The sequence below is a fragment of the Pinus tabuliformis genome, chromosome 3_1 (genome assembly GCF_031772625.1).
Source record: "Pinus tabuliformis cultivar Carrire ecotype Pingquan chromosome 3_1, CPIR1, whole genome shotgun sequence".
Classification (NCBI taxonomy): Eukaryota; Viridiplantae; Streptophyta; class Pinopsida; order Pinales; family Pinaceae; genus Pinus; species Pinus tabuliformis.
The window spans coordinates 501,194,643-501,210,766 of NC_142301.1; positions in this window are offsets into that span (position 1 = coordinate 501,194,643).

Below are 16,124 nucleotides of genomic sequence, written 5' to 3' on the forward strand. Positions count from 1 at the left end.
ATGAATCACTCTCTGTTGTTTTCCTTTAGTATCCAACTTTTGTAGAGGAAATTTGAACCTTTCTTATTGATGATACAAAAACAAGTAAACCAAAATTGACTAGTGCCTGAATGATCCTTCAACACTAAACTTTAAGAACTGGTCATGTATTACATTTGATAGAAATTGATTGTAATTGAACATAATTGAGGGTTTCTTACCAGATGAAAACACTTATAAGAACCCTAAAATAGATTCATCTACCCACTGATCATTGGGATATCCTAACAGACAATAGACCATGGAAATAACTTGCCTAGACATCTTAGGAAACATTGTAGAGGGATAAGGTTGGTTTGTCCTGGGTAATTCAATTTGTTTTGGTAGAAATGACTCAAAAATATGCACTCTGAAAAAGAAAGTCTCTGGTAAATCTCCATGAGGGCATCAGTGGAAAAAGGGTGAAGGGAGTCCTGAGGGATTAGCTGAAGGGCCTGACAAAATGACTCAAAGGTTATGTAGAAAAGAGTCTCATTATTTTGAGAAATTACAAATCTATGACTAGGAAGGTATCGGGCTCCACACCAGGTGACAAATTCTAGAAAACGATGTGTTTGAGGGAAACAAAACTGAGGAAGTAAGGATTCCCAAAAAGAGAATTTGTCATTGGCGTCTTCATATTTCTGAAATTCCCAATTGTGAATCTCGTAAAATTCGAATTCAAAAAGGGTTTTAGTAATTTTGAAATGGGTGTCGATAAGGGGCAATTCATCTAAATTGATCACAGGGGGTAACAGAGGATTGTCTACAGATAATTTAGATTTTCCATTATGGTTGGCCATTTAGGAAAAAAAAAAATTATTGAGAACAATTGAAAATTACCTGGGAGTGTTATGCAACCAACTTACAAAATAGAAGAATGAGATAGATCAACAACTTCAAAAGTAGCCTGTTCGAGGGGGCAACCTCCTTTACATTACACAAATGAACAATTCTTGGATGATACAAATGACAAGACCTCCTTTCTATATATAGGAGTTTAAGGGGTCACAATATAATCATAGCCGATATAATAATAATGTAAGGGCACAACAATAACAATAGTGGGCTTCTATGGGGCACAATAATAACAATACGGGGACAACATGGGCATAACAATAAAAATAAGGGCTATAATGACAATAATAATAACAGAATACACTAGTATTATAGGGACCTAACTTTCCCCTCTCCTTCAAAAAAGTGTTGTCCTCAATGCTTGAGTAGTTTTGGATGCTTCTGTATAAAACTATCATCCTCCCATGTGGAATCTTCAGTGGGTAAGTTCTTCCACTTGATGAGATACTATGAAATTGATCGATCTCGTAGCTGTCAAGTTCTTGTTTCAGTGACTGCATCGGTTTCCAATATGTTTTTTCCTTCCTCATCAAGTTCTGGAAATATTGTTTGAACTAGGAGTTTGTCACATATAACCTTCTTTAAGCATGAAACATGGAAAACTAGGTGCACTCGGGAAGATGTAGGAAGTTCCAATTTGTATGCCATAGTACCAATCTTTTGCAACACCTTGTAGGGACCATAACACTTTGGTGATAATTTATTATCCTTCTTAGCTTGCTTGAGGGATATTTGTTTGTATGGTTGTGTCTAGTCAATTTAATGTCTTAAATTGCTCTACATAAATTATCAATCCGGGTATCGTAAACTGATGAAGTGTGGTGCACCATATGTGCTTAGTTAACCTTTTTCTTACTTCGTTGTTTTATAGTTTATGTTGTTTTTGGGGTTTTTGTTCTTGTTGGTTTCCTAAAGTATCTAATGCAAATGGAAATCCTATTCTAAGGTATTATGAATACTTTTAAAGGTGAAGTATGGATGTAGATTTCAAGACAAAGTCTATGTCCCTAATGGTAACTTCCAAAACTTAGCACTTCAAAAGATCTTAAAACATGTTATTGATGGAATTAGTACTTAAACAAAAGTGTAAGTATGCAGCTACTTCAATCAAGCAAAATATGAAATACTGATCATGAAATCACTGTCTCTGTTGTTTGTCTAAATACGGAAATATAAAAGAAACTGAACTCAAAGAAATCCAAAAGTTGCAAGCAAAGCAAAGCTAAGATCAAACTACATCAACTCATATTCTGACCCCTCACCATTTGTCTCGCTTTGGTTTTAGGAGGTAATCATAAACAAATTGAGCAATCTGATATCTACTTTGCAGAAAATGAAACTAATATTAAACTACACACTCATACTCCAATCCCTCACCATTTGTCTCGCTCTGGCTTTAGGAGGTAACTGAAAATGACATGAGAAATTCAATAACTAACTTGCAGAAAAATAAACTAATATCAAACTACGCATTCATACTTCAATCCCTCACCATTTGACTCACTCTGGCTTTCGGAGGTAACCGAAAATGACATGAGCAATTCAATAACTAACTTGCAGAAAAATAAACTAATATCAAACTACGCATTCATACTTCAATCCCTCACCATTTGACTCACTCTGGCTTTAGGAGGTAACTGAAAATGACATGAGTAATCTAATATCTACCTTGTAGAAAAGTAAACTTAAAATCAAATCACATCAATTCATAGTCTGATCCCTCGCCACTAGTCCCGCTATGGCTTTCGGAGGTAATCATCAACAACTTAAGAAATCTGATATTTAAACTAACTAACAAAGCAAATGAATAAGACTGAAATTAAAAAGCTAAAAAAAAAAAACAAAGTCAGCAGAGAGGTAAATCTCATGTCACTATTTGATGCAAAAACATGTAAAGAAAAACTAATATGCAATCAATCAGTTGAACACACTTACATGAATTAAAATTGCATGAATGGAAAATCTAATCTATCAAACTTAAAAGCAATCAAATGAAATAATGAAATCAAAGCAAAATTACAAAATGATATCTACTCTACATTACATTCTAATATGCTCCATGACATCTACTTCACATCTCCTTCCATGTTGAGAACATCAAAGCTTTATTCAAATTCTTCAAAATTACAAAGTACAACAAAGCTCTCCAAAGCTTTCAAAAGCCATCAAGGAAGAACTACAAACTCCAAGCTAAAAGAACTAAAAGCCAAGCCAAGCTAAGAAATGAAGGAGAGAGATCTCCTATTTATACAAAAAGATGAGAAGCCATCTCATTAATGAGAGTCCATGAATCTCTCCCTCTACCTCTAGAGTCCTAATCAAAATAGGAACTGATAAGACACATGTCTTCTTAGAGTTACAATATAATTAGGAGATGTGACACATATCCTCATGATCCCATGATTCTTTCCACTCAAATTCGAATTTGGCCTTAGAGTGCCACATAAGGGTCTTCTATAAGCCTCCTTTTAACCTACAAATGTCAACAATCTCAACCCATTTGTTAGGTATAAGCATATGCACATTATTTTCTAATTTTTAACCACAAATTCACTTAAAAGGCTTATAATTAATAAAGATTGGAAAAACATAACTGTGGCCCAATGATAATGAAAGTGGGATGAATGTGGTGACATAGTAGTGAAATGGAGGTGATATAATGGGCATAATAGTGAAAGTGTAATGGAAATGAATGACATTTTCAAGACTCAATAGGTTGTAGCCGTAGAAATAGCCAGTCACCTACATCAAAACTTCGGGGATGTTGATCTGCCTGTTGTTTCATTCTATTTAGCACCAAAGTCAAGTCATCCTTTAAGAGTTGGAGAACTTTTTGTTGATGCTCGATGTGATCTTCCACTTCTTGAACCTCAGAATTTTCTCTTAAATATGATGTGATGGACGGTGGATGATATCCATAAAGTGCCATAAATGGGGTAATTTTTGTTGCAGTATGGAAGGAAGTGTTATACTACCATTTAGTCAGAGGAAACCATTTGACCCATTGTGCCTGTTTATCAGATACAAAGAAACGAAGATATCCTTCCAAACATTTGTTCACTATCTCAGTTTTCCCATCAGATTGAGGATGATAAGATGAGCTATGAGTTAACTAAGTACCCAGACAAGAAAATAATTATGTCCAAAAATTTCCAGTGAAAATAAGATCTCTGTCACTTACAATAATCTTTGGGTTTCCATGTAGCTTTTGAATTGTTTCCTTAAATGCAGTAGCAACTGTACCGGCTTTAAGTGGATGAGGTAATGCACAAAAGTGTGGATACTTGGTAAGTCTATCAACTACCACCGTGATGACACTCTTTCCTTTGGTCTTGGGTAAACCTATGATAAAATCCATTGAAATCTCCTCCCAACGTTGACTTGGAATGGATAAAGGTTGTAATAGACTCGGAGTCTTAATTTGTTAAAATTAGAAACCAGGGAAAAACTTCATGTGGATCATCTTATTCATGGCTGATAATATTTTTATTAGATTCCTCTCGTCGAGAGGTGTAGGATTGATGTAAATATCATCCGATTCCGATAAGTATTCATGGAGATATGAATTTATTTTGATTATGGAATTATTATCAAACCGACCTACAACTCATGTAGGCTCAGAAGCCCAACAGTCGCATCTATTCACCCACCAACGTTGTGTATAAATATAAGATGACTTTTCCTCATTTTGACTCACTCATCTCATCACATCTCTCTCTCTCTACTGCGCAGATATGAGTCTCTTCTCTACTGCACTGAAATGGGTCTCTCTCTCTCACACATGTGAAGCCGGAAGTTGCTGAATTTGAAGCTGCAACTGCAGAAGTAAAGATTGACCTGCATGGCCTAGAATATCTCCTCTTTGGAACTACATTGTAGGTTCATATGAATCTCCTTTGAAAGCCGCAACTTTTGGTGGTGGAATGAAGTCAATCCGACGAACGGTTTGCAAGATATCGACTGCCCTAGTTTGAAGCCGGAAACTGCTGAAACTGAAGCTGCAAATGCAGAAGTAAAGATTGACTTGTGTGACCTAGAAGATCTCCTCTTTAAAAATTTGCTGTAGTTTCATCTGAATCTCCTTTGAAAGCCAAAACTTTTGGTGGTGGAATGAAGTCAATCCGACGAACGGTTTGCAAGATATCGACTGCCCTAGTTTGAAGCCGGAAACTGCTGAAACTGAAGCTGCAACTGCAGAAGTAAAGATTGACTTTCGTGGCCTAGAAGATCTCCTCATCTGAACTACGTTGTAGGTTCATCTGAACCTCCTCTGGAAGCCGAAACTTTTGGTGGTGGAATGAAGTCAATCCGATGGTCGGTTTGTGAGATATCGTCTGCCCTACTTTGATAATGAAGCTGCTAATGCTGATGTTGCTGATCTAGGGTTTGCTACTGCTGATATGAATCAGATTTATTGTACTATTTCTCTCTGCTGAATTATTGAAGATAAAAGAAGATTTGATCAAAGGGTTTCCCCACACATTGTGAGGTTTGTCCCTGGCTAGCCGCCACATCTTGTGTCTCTTGTCTTGGCTTGTTTTCTGTCGATCGTTTAATGTTCTATCTACACTTTAATTTATGTACATGTGATTGCTAATCGGTGGAATATAATAAGAAAAAGAAGTAAATTGTTATAAGCATAGAACATACCATAACTTAACATAATTGTCTCAACTTTATTTTGTTGGAAAACCAAACATTCCGCCACAAACTTTTGAATATCATATTTAAGGCCATCCCAAAAAAATTCCTTCTTAACCCTATGGTAAGTTTTATAAAATCCTAAATGCCCTCCTAAGGGACAGGTGTGAAATTCCAGAAGAATTGTTTGTTTGAGTTGGGAATTCTTACAGAGGTATAAAAGATCTTTGTGGGATAATGAATCATCTTTCCAGCTAAATGTATCAGATGTACTTGGATCTTGCTGCAACTTTTGAATGTGTTCCCACACTTCTTCATCATTCTTCCATTCATCCCTTGCTTCATTTATCCAATCTAGTTGTATAATAGAAATGGCACAAAGCAATGCTTCCACATCCTCATCATTTCTTGAGAGTGCATCTATAAAAACTTTTTGCTTCCCTTTTTTGTAGATGATTTCAAAGTCATAACCCATCATCTTTGTGACCCATTTTTGCTGCTCTTCTGAAGATAATCTTTGTTCTAAAAAGTATTTAAGACTATCATGATCCGTTTTTACCTTGAACTGTCTTCCCATTAGGTAGGTCACCATTTCTTAAGTGCATGTAGTATTTCCAACATTTCCTTCTCATAAATAGCTTTGCGTAAATACTTTCCTTTGATTGGAAGACTTTCAAAAGTAATGGGTCTTTCTTCTTGCATTAAAACAACACCAATTCCATTTCCCGAGGCATCACATTCCACAATAAAGGTTTTTGTGAAATCTAGCATAGCTAAGGCCGATTCTTGGTAAATTTCCTCTTTAAGATGTTCAAAGGCTTTCGTTGCTTTTGGAGTCCAATAAAATGCATCTTTCTTTAGTAATGTTGTTAGAGGTGTTGCGCTTCTCCAATAATTCTTAAAAAACTTGCAATAATACCCTGTCAACCTGAGAAATCCTCGCAAATGCTTTATGGATATGGGGATTTTCCATTCCTTAATGGCTTTAATTTTGCTAGGGTCTTCCTTAACACCTTCATGAGATACAATATTACCCAAATATTCCACCTCTTGCACTCCAAAGAAACATTTGGAGGTTTTTGTATATAATTGTTTCTCCTCCAATAGTTAGAGCACTCTATCAACATGTTGAACATGATCCTTCCAAGACTTATTGTAGATTAATATATCATCAAAAAATAATAACACAAATTTTCTAAGGAAGGGTTTGAAAATGGAATTCATCAAACCTTGAAATGTAGAAGGTGCATTAGTAAAGCCAAAAGGCATGACCAAAAATTCATAATGACCCTCATGAGTCCTAAATGTTTTTTTTGTGCAATGTCTTCAGTCTTCATTCTGATTTGATGATATCCTGAACAAAGTTCCAACTCGGTAAAGTAAATTGCTCCATGCAATTCATCCAATAATTCATCAATGACAGGAATGGGAAATTTATCTTTAATAGTGAGCTTGTTGAGCTCCCTATAATCTAGACACATGCACCATGATCCATCCTTCTTGTGCACTAATACTACTGGAGCAGAGAAATAACTTTGACTAGGTTGAATTATACCAACCTCTAGCATTTCTGCAACCATACATTCAATTTCACTCTTTTGCGCATAGGGATATCTAGAAGGCCTGATGTTTGGAGGAACACTTCCTGAAATCAAATTAATAGCATGATCATGATCACGAATAGGTGGGAGGCCTTTGGGAGTCTCAAATACCTTGGAATGATTGTCCAAGACTTTTTGAAGATCTAGAGAAATAGATGATTTCGATGTGGAAACCTCTAGCGAACATAATTGTGAAATTACACCACGTTGTTCATTCTTTAGAAGCTTTGCCATCCGTCAGAGATGATTATCTCTCCTAGTTTCCCTGTGATACCCCTTAAATCAACATCCTTTCCTTCTAATATTTTTTTCAACAAAAGTTCTTGAAAATTAAAAGTTATCATACCCAAAGATTGTAGCCATTGGACTCCTAGTACAACATCAATACCACACATTGGAATGGAAAGCATTGGAGTATTCAACACATATTCTCCCATGGATAGCTTGATATTATGGAACTTTCCAAAACAATTTATGGTTTCTCCATTTACAACCATCACTTGACACTCTGATGCTGGATATAGGAAACAATTCAATTCCTTTGCTATCTTACAATGAATGAAATTATGAGTATTGCTTGAATCAATCAACGCTATTACCTTTTTCTTCTTGATATGTCCTTATATCTTGATAGTTTGATGAGTGGTAATTCCGACCAATGCATTACAAGATATGGTCAAATTCATTTCTTCTTTCTCTAGGGTTTCTTCTTGGTGTGTATCCTCTTCTTTTGATGTTTCTTGTTCATTTTCTTCTTCCTCTTCGCAATCTATGTAAAATAATTTCTTCAGCACACTTATGACCTTTAGTGTATTTTCTATCACAACTATAACAAAGCCATTTTTCTCTTTTTTCTTCCAATTGTTGTGGTGTAAACCTTGTAGGTTGTGGAAGGTTAGGGACAACAACACTTCCATCTTTATAGTTGTGATTGGTAGGCTTTCTTGTTGCCATAATTTTTCTTTAAATTTTTCTTGCCAACCTGAATGCATTCTCCAATGAATCAGATTCTCAAAGGCAAACCTCATGTTGGATGTTATCCTTTAAATTCCCTATGAACACATCAATCCTATGCTCCTCTGGAATATATTTTACCCTTATATTCAAATTTTGGAAGTCCTCAATGTGCTCCACCATTGAACCCTTTTGTTTGAGATTTATCAATTGGCTAAAAAAGGTGTTGCTTTTTGTATCCTCATACTGTGCTATTCTGTAAAAATTTCTCAAGTGACAATTTTTTTACGAGAGCAAAGTCATTGATACCATACAAACTGATTAGGTTCCAAATATAAAGTCGTAATGCATACCTTTTATGTGTGTTTGCACCTTATGGAGATCGAAATATTGGTCCATCTGTAGTATCCATGTTATGGGATCCTTGCCATCAAACTTCCTCGTATCAATCTTTGGAACATTGTGGGTCTTCAATCCAACGTTAGGGTCTATGAAATCATGACTAACATTTCTTTTTTTCTCATCATGAGTTTCCTCTACTACCTTTTCGCCATTAGGAAACATTTCTTGTAGGAACTTTGCTAAACCTCATTTCAAACCTTCCATGTCTTTCTTCAAATCTTCAATGTTTACTTCTAAACCATCTATCTTAACTTCCACACCAACCATCTTAAATTCCACGCCATTCATCTTAGCTTCCACGCCTTTCTTTAAACCATCCTTCTTAGCTTCTGTTACTTTTTGTGAGAGTGAAATTTGTTGCACTTGGTCTCGTAATTTTGATATATCATGTTGCATTTCTTCATCTTCTTCATGAGTCATGCTAGAGATTTCAGGTTACTTATTAGGTGTTTCCATTTTCTTTATTTGGGGCATCAATTAACGATAAATATGTGTCATTGTTCCCTTTGAATCACTTCAAACAATTTTTTCAAGCCAAACTTATGCAAAAAATTTAAAAAGACTACACAATTTTTTCTCTTTGTAGGAGCTCGATATTGAATCTGTTGTATATCTGTAATTTTAGATCTCCAAGGTCTGAAATTTCATCTTGTGATATCCCTCTGCGTCCTCTTTCCAACCCCACAAGTCTGATCCAGATTGGATTCTCCAAGAAAGGGTTATGTCAAATTGCCCATGATGACCTGATTATAGACTAGTTCAGTAGAGTGAACTTGTACGAAGTGCCACGTGTCACTTTTTCGACCTTCAAACCTGAAAATGATACATTAAAAATTAATTTTGTCCTCTTTATGTAACTGTTTACAAAATTTCAATATATCCTCAGAGCAAAAGTTATTACGATTTTCCCATGGTGATATGTTTGATATTGAATTCAGGATCCTGCAAAAACCCTAACTTCCTCAGTTCATATCTCTGAAAATGTAGTGATACAAGATCTGAAATTTGGTCCCTAGGTTAATCACAATTTATGCTCAAATGGGTTTTAATTTCAGCTTTTGAATCTTCATAGAAAAAAAAGTTATAGCGAAAATTCCATGGTGACTTGTTTGAAGCAGTGAAACCTAGAATCCAAAGCTCTGATACCAATTGTTATGCAACTAGCTTACAAAATAGAAGAATGATATAGATCAACAACTTCGAAAGTAGCCTCTTTGTGGGGGAAACATACTTTACATTACACACATGGAATGATACAAATGACAAGACCTCCTTTCTGTATATAGGAGTCTAAGGGGTCACAATATAATCAGAGCTCACATAACAATAATAATGTAAGGCCACAACAATAACAATAGTGGGATTCTATGGGGCACAATAATAACAATATGGGGACACTATGGGCACAAAAATAACAATAAGGGCTACAATGACAATAATAATAAGGGAATACAGTAGTATTATAGGGACCTAACATGGAGTAATGATGATTGGAAGTTGCTAGTCGTTGAAATTCGCCCTGATATCGTTTTAGAAGCTCTGGTTGCAGGTGGAATGGTAAAAGAATATGGTTTGGCGGGGATAACAACTTTTATCACGGTGATCATAACGGATTTTTGTTGGATTAACCGTTAATGGTGCAAAGGATTTAATGTATTTGAATATTGGTGGGATAAATAAACGATATAATGGTTGTTTGCCTATTTTAGCGGAGTAGATAGTCGTGACTAGGAATGACAGAGGGTGAGAATGGAGGGAATAGTGGCGGAGAAGGATAAGTGATTTGTGGGGGGGGGTGTCTTTCAATGTATGAGGAGTAGACACACAACAAAAGTGGGATTGGGGGAACCACTTTGCAGATCCCCCCTCCCTCCATTAACTTTCGGGAATATGATGGGTCTTGCAATCCTTCGGATGCCTTTGATTAGAACGTGTGCCATTGTAACCATCTGAAGCTGCACGAATATTAATTCTTCGACGGACAACAATCAAATCAACATTTATTTACAATATTTATTTTGAAAAATACATATTTGTCAAATATAATTTATACAACATAGGGACATTTCAATGTGCTTGCTTATTCTAAGGGTAAAATATTTTTCTTTTTCTTTTCTTTATTTTCCCTTTTTGTTTTTCATTTCTTTCTTTTGATTTTTTAATTTTCCATTCTTTTTCTTATTTTTATTTTCTTTTTATTTTTGAAAATAAAAGGAAATTTACAAACTATTGTAAGGGTAAAAATAAGTTACAACATCGGCTCCATCTGTGGATTGCTTCCTCCTTCGGGATGCAGAGAACGTGCATATCCATGTGCCTTCTTCTCGGGCTGTGGAGTCTTTGTTGTGAAAATCACACTTGCTTTGGAATTTTTAAGAAAAGACTGGAAATGTACAATGATGATGATAAAAACACTCAATACTTGATATAGTGCTTGAGATATTGCCCATTGGCTGACAATGAGGAATATTCTCCTTCCAGATTGCATAGGATGAATGTATTATTGCCTTTGACTTTTGCAATGTTGAAAGGTTCTAACCATAGGTTATCAAACTTCCCATGTTTGCCTCTTTCTTCTCTTATTGCATCTCATCTGAGAACGAAATATCCTTGTTTGAAATCTCTTTCTCTGGCCTTTCTTTCAAACAAACTCTTCATCTTGTTCTAATATTGTCGAATTTTATGCTCAACTTCATCTCTATCTTGATTTAGCTCAATAATTTGATTTTTCCTTCTTGAAAAATCATCTGCCTCTTCATATGAATCCTACAAAAAATTCATGACTATAAATGATAATTGAGTAGGGAAAATAAGGTTTATTCCATAAACAAGTTGAAAATGAGATTTACCAGTAGACCTTTTAGGTGAAACCCTATTTTTTCATACTACATATTTGAGATGATTGTTCTAGTTCCTTTTATGATATGCTAATACTTTCTTGATGACTTTAATCAGACTTTTATTTGATGATTCTGCCAACCCATTTCCTTGTGGATAATAAGGTGTAGAGTGATGTAAAGCAATATAATATTTTTAACAAAATTCTATCATCTTAATGCTACTGAAAGCTTGAGCATTATCTATAACTATTTGTCTTGGACAACCAAATCTAAACAAAATGTTTTCTTCAATGAATTTTATCACCACTGTGTCAGTTGCATTCTTAACAAGAATTGATTCTACCCTCTTTGTGAAGTAATTAGTGGTTATTAATATCCGTCTGTTTTGACCATTGAAAGTAAGAATTATTTCACCAATGAAATCTAATCCCCACTATAATAAAGGAGCTTCCATTGAAACCAAAACAAGGGGAAGTGTTGTTAACCTCTATTTTTCTGCAAATATATGTCAAGGGATACAACTTCTCACCTTTGCTCCAACCTATGCAAACAATTTTTTCCAATAGAAACTTGCTCTTTGTATTTTATATGTAGTTTCATACCAAGCATAATTTCCTCCACAAACTCCATGAAACTGCTCAATTACTCCATCTGTTTCGCTTTTAGTCAAACATAGTAAGAGAATATTTAAGAGATCCTTCCAATACAAGTTTTCATTTACTATGGAGTACTTCACAGCCTTGAGTCAGAGGGATCTACATTATTTCTTAATGAATTCAAGAGGGTACTCAAAACCACATAGAAAATGAACTATGTCTTTGTACCAATCTGATAGTAAAAACTTTTCATCAATGTGTAAATGAAGGGGTATAGGAACTGCACTGGAAGAAGGTTCTTGTGGATTTTTCTCACCTGAAAAATGAGAAGGTTCTTGTGGATTCTTATCACATGAAAATTAAGAAGGTTCTTGTGTATTGTTCTCACTTGAAATATGAGAAGGTTCTTGTGGATTCTTCGCACCTGGAATCTAAGAATGTTCTTGTGGATTCTTCTCACCTGAAATCTGAGAAGGTTCTTGTGGATTCTTCTTTCCTAAAATTTGCATTATGGTATTAATACCAAGTATTTTGCAGTTTGATTCTGCCAATAGCTTAGCTAAACCTTGTCCTTTCACCAACTTTGTAGGTCTGATATCTAAATCAAACTCAAGTATCTTAGCAATCCATCTCCCCCTCTTTCCATCTGTATCAGGCCTAGTCAACATTATCTTTACTGCAATGTTAGGTGCATAAACAATTATAGGAGAAGGTAAAACATAAATCTTGAATGCTTTCAAAGCTTGTACCAAGGAATAAGCTTGTTTTTATATGATGTCATATTTTAGTTCAACATCTCTCATAACCTTTCTAAAGAAAGAAATTGGCTGCTCATGTTGATCATCATTTCTCTGTAATAAAATTGTTGATATGGTAGTATCTGAGGCGAAGGAGAAAATACTAAATTTTTTTGAATAATCTGGGTTGGAAAGTACTGGAGCTTTTGAAATTGCCTTTTTGATATGTGAGAAAGAGTTTCTACCTTGGATATTCCATTTAACTTCATTATCTTTCTTGAGCACATCAGTAACATATTTAACAATTTCAACATAATTAGGTATGAACCTCCTTAAAAAATTTGTCTTCCTTGAGAATGACTAAATTTCTTTCTTATTTCTGGGAAAACTGGTTAACTGAATTGCTGAAAGTATATTAGGATCAATTATAACTCCTTCTTTTGAAATAACGTGTCCCAACAATCTTCCTTCCCTCATTGCAAAGAGTGACTTTTAGGATTAAGAGAAATCCCAATTTTTTTAGCATCTCTCAAAAACTTTCCTCAAGTGTTTGATGTGTTTAGCATCAGAGTCAGAAAATACTGTCAAATCATCAAGGTAAATGACTATGAATTTATTTACCTTACCAACAAATGCCAGATCCATTACCCTTTGAAATGTTGCTCCAACATTGATTAGACCAAATGGAATCTTGGCATACATGAAAGTACCCCACGAAGTTGTGAATGTTGTCTTTTCTTTGTCTTCTTGATTGACCAAAATCTGGTTGTATCCAAAAAAACCATCTAACATTGAAATCTTGTTAGAACCTTATACTATTTGAAGCAATTGATCCATTTTTGGTAATGGATAATTATATTTCAACGACAATTTGTTCAAGTTTCTAAAATTGACACACAACCTTATTTCTCTATTTTTTTCCTAACAAGTACTAGGTTAAGGGAACAATTATTTTGGCATGCAACAACTTTATTACTTGTTTCTCAATAATAGGCAGTGGGACTTGGTTAATCCTTCTTAATTTTTGTTGAAATGGCTTAGCTCTCGGTTTAAGAGGAATTTTGTGCTCAATAATAGTTGTGTCATAGCTTTTAAATTCTTCATATGACCATGCAAATACATCTATGTATTGCTTAAACAAGCTGACATATTTTTCTTTTATGTCCTGAGACAAACTAGCTAAGATTTTGACATTTATGATTTCTTTAGTAGTACCAATATTACAGTCTTGTATATCTTCATGTTGTGAATTTAACAATGAAGATTTTGACACATCATTTTGATCAAACAATTTTTCAAGAGGAACTAATCTCTTTGGAATATAATTATTTAATAACTAAATGATATCATGATCAACAATTTTGTGTTTAAAATTCATATCTGAGACACCATCATTTGATTTCATTTTATCATTTTTTCTTCTTAAACATGTAAACCAACAAAATTCATCAATGGCCTGTAAGAATCTTTTCAACTACTCATCATCTTCAAAGACTTGCCAGTGCCTTAAATTATCTGGGATGGAAGGCTTATACTTTACTTTAATCTAATAGTGTAATTGCAAAGGATCAGACATTTTAAAAGAACTTGCAGAAACTACCAAGGAATCTACATGGATATTATCTTCTCTTAGAATTGTTGAAATATTAAAAGCCTGAAAATAGTTTTCCACGCAGTTCCATACTTCATTCCTATAAGCTTTGAATCTAGGATTCTATGTTTGACAGATATTATGATCTGTTTTACAATTAATTTTGAATCACCATATACTACCAGGTTTTGTACTTTCAAACTTTTAGCCAATTCCAATCCTAAAATTAAAGCTTCATATTCTGACACATTATTTGTGACTTCAAAATCCAATTTGAAGGATCGGATTATGTTTTTATTTTCAGGTGAAATGAATACAATTCCTTTACCAGTTCCATCCTTAGAAAATGCTACATTAAAATACATTTTTCAAATATCACTATCTGAAAATTGAGGTATATTGACAATATCTTCAATTATGGTTTGAGGATTAGAGAGATCACTTGTAGCTAAAGTAAATCATCTGAAATATTGATTAATAGCATATATAGGATGATTTATTGCTTGATTAGCTTTATATACATTATTTATGAATCTTACTTCTCCATACAACCTTGAATGTTCACCTCCATAAACTAGGATTGTAGCATATGACATATCTATCTGCAAGCTTCCTCCAATCTTAGAGCAACAAGATCTTGACAACAACATGCCAAATTTTTGGGGAATGTCTGTAACAAATATATCCAATATTATGCTTTTCACAGGGATTTGAGCAAGTGTAACAACTAAATATTTGATTAATCCCAAGCAAGGTACTTTCTTTGAATCAAATGTGTATAGATCATGACATGGCCTGGTAATTTGCAACCAAAGTTGGTCCATGTTAACTTTAGGCATCAGATTATGAGCACCAAAATCTAGCATACAGTTGTACAAAAGAAAATCACGAACTTTTAATGTAACATAGAAAGGTGACACACTTTCATCAATCATGTTTGACCTACGCCCAAAAACAACTGAAGGCGTCTCATCCTGTAGGCTAATGACATCCCCTTCAACATCTACACTTGAAGATTTTATCCATTTGGAGACTTGTTCTTTATAACCTGGAATTCTGGAAAGTTCAGATAAGGGAATAGGAATTTTTACCCTTTCTAAATCTATTTCAACATTAAAAACAATTGGAACATGTTTTGCTATAGAAGATTGTTCTTGTGACTGATTTTGTGGTTGGAAAAATGGTGTTTCAATAGCTTTCACTTAAGGCTCATCAAAGGTAACTTTTTTTACAAGTCTACCAGGATCTTGTCTCTATTGAATTGTAGCATAAATGGTTATTTTTGGTCTCTCATCATGATATCAATAGAGAGCATACGTATCCTTTACTGTTATCATCATCATAAATGACAATGAGAAACCTTGTTACTGATGATTATTAAGTAAGGCAGGAAACCACCAGAGGCACTTTCATATGACGAGTTGACGATACCTGGTTTGATGAAAATTTATATTTTTTCTTTGAAATTCTAAGTCAATTTTGAAACCTATTATATATGTTTATCTATATTTTGATGATATGTTAGTGGTTGCAGGCACATATTAGTTTCTTGGCTGAATGACTCACATATGGGTGATGGGGTTGTACAATTGGATGGAACTGCATGGGAGGGGTGGGACAGTGTCCCCGATCTCACCCACTAGCACTCCCGCCGTGACTTGGGCTGGAAAGGTTGCAACACCTTTGCCTTGAAGATCATGATGTCATGAGGGTTAGTCCCAAATTTGGGTCGCTCATGAGGATTTTACCGGGGGCGTACATCAAGGAGGATTCCTTGATCCCTGACACCATTAGCCTCACTATAACATGCAACATAAGAGATGATATTGGTCTCTGTAGTTGCACCTATACTTTCCCCTCGTAGCCACTGAATGCTTGAAGTGCAA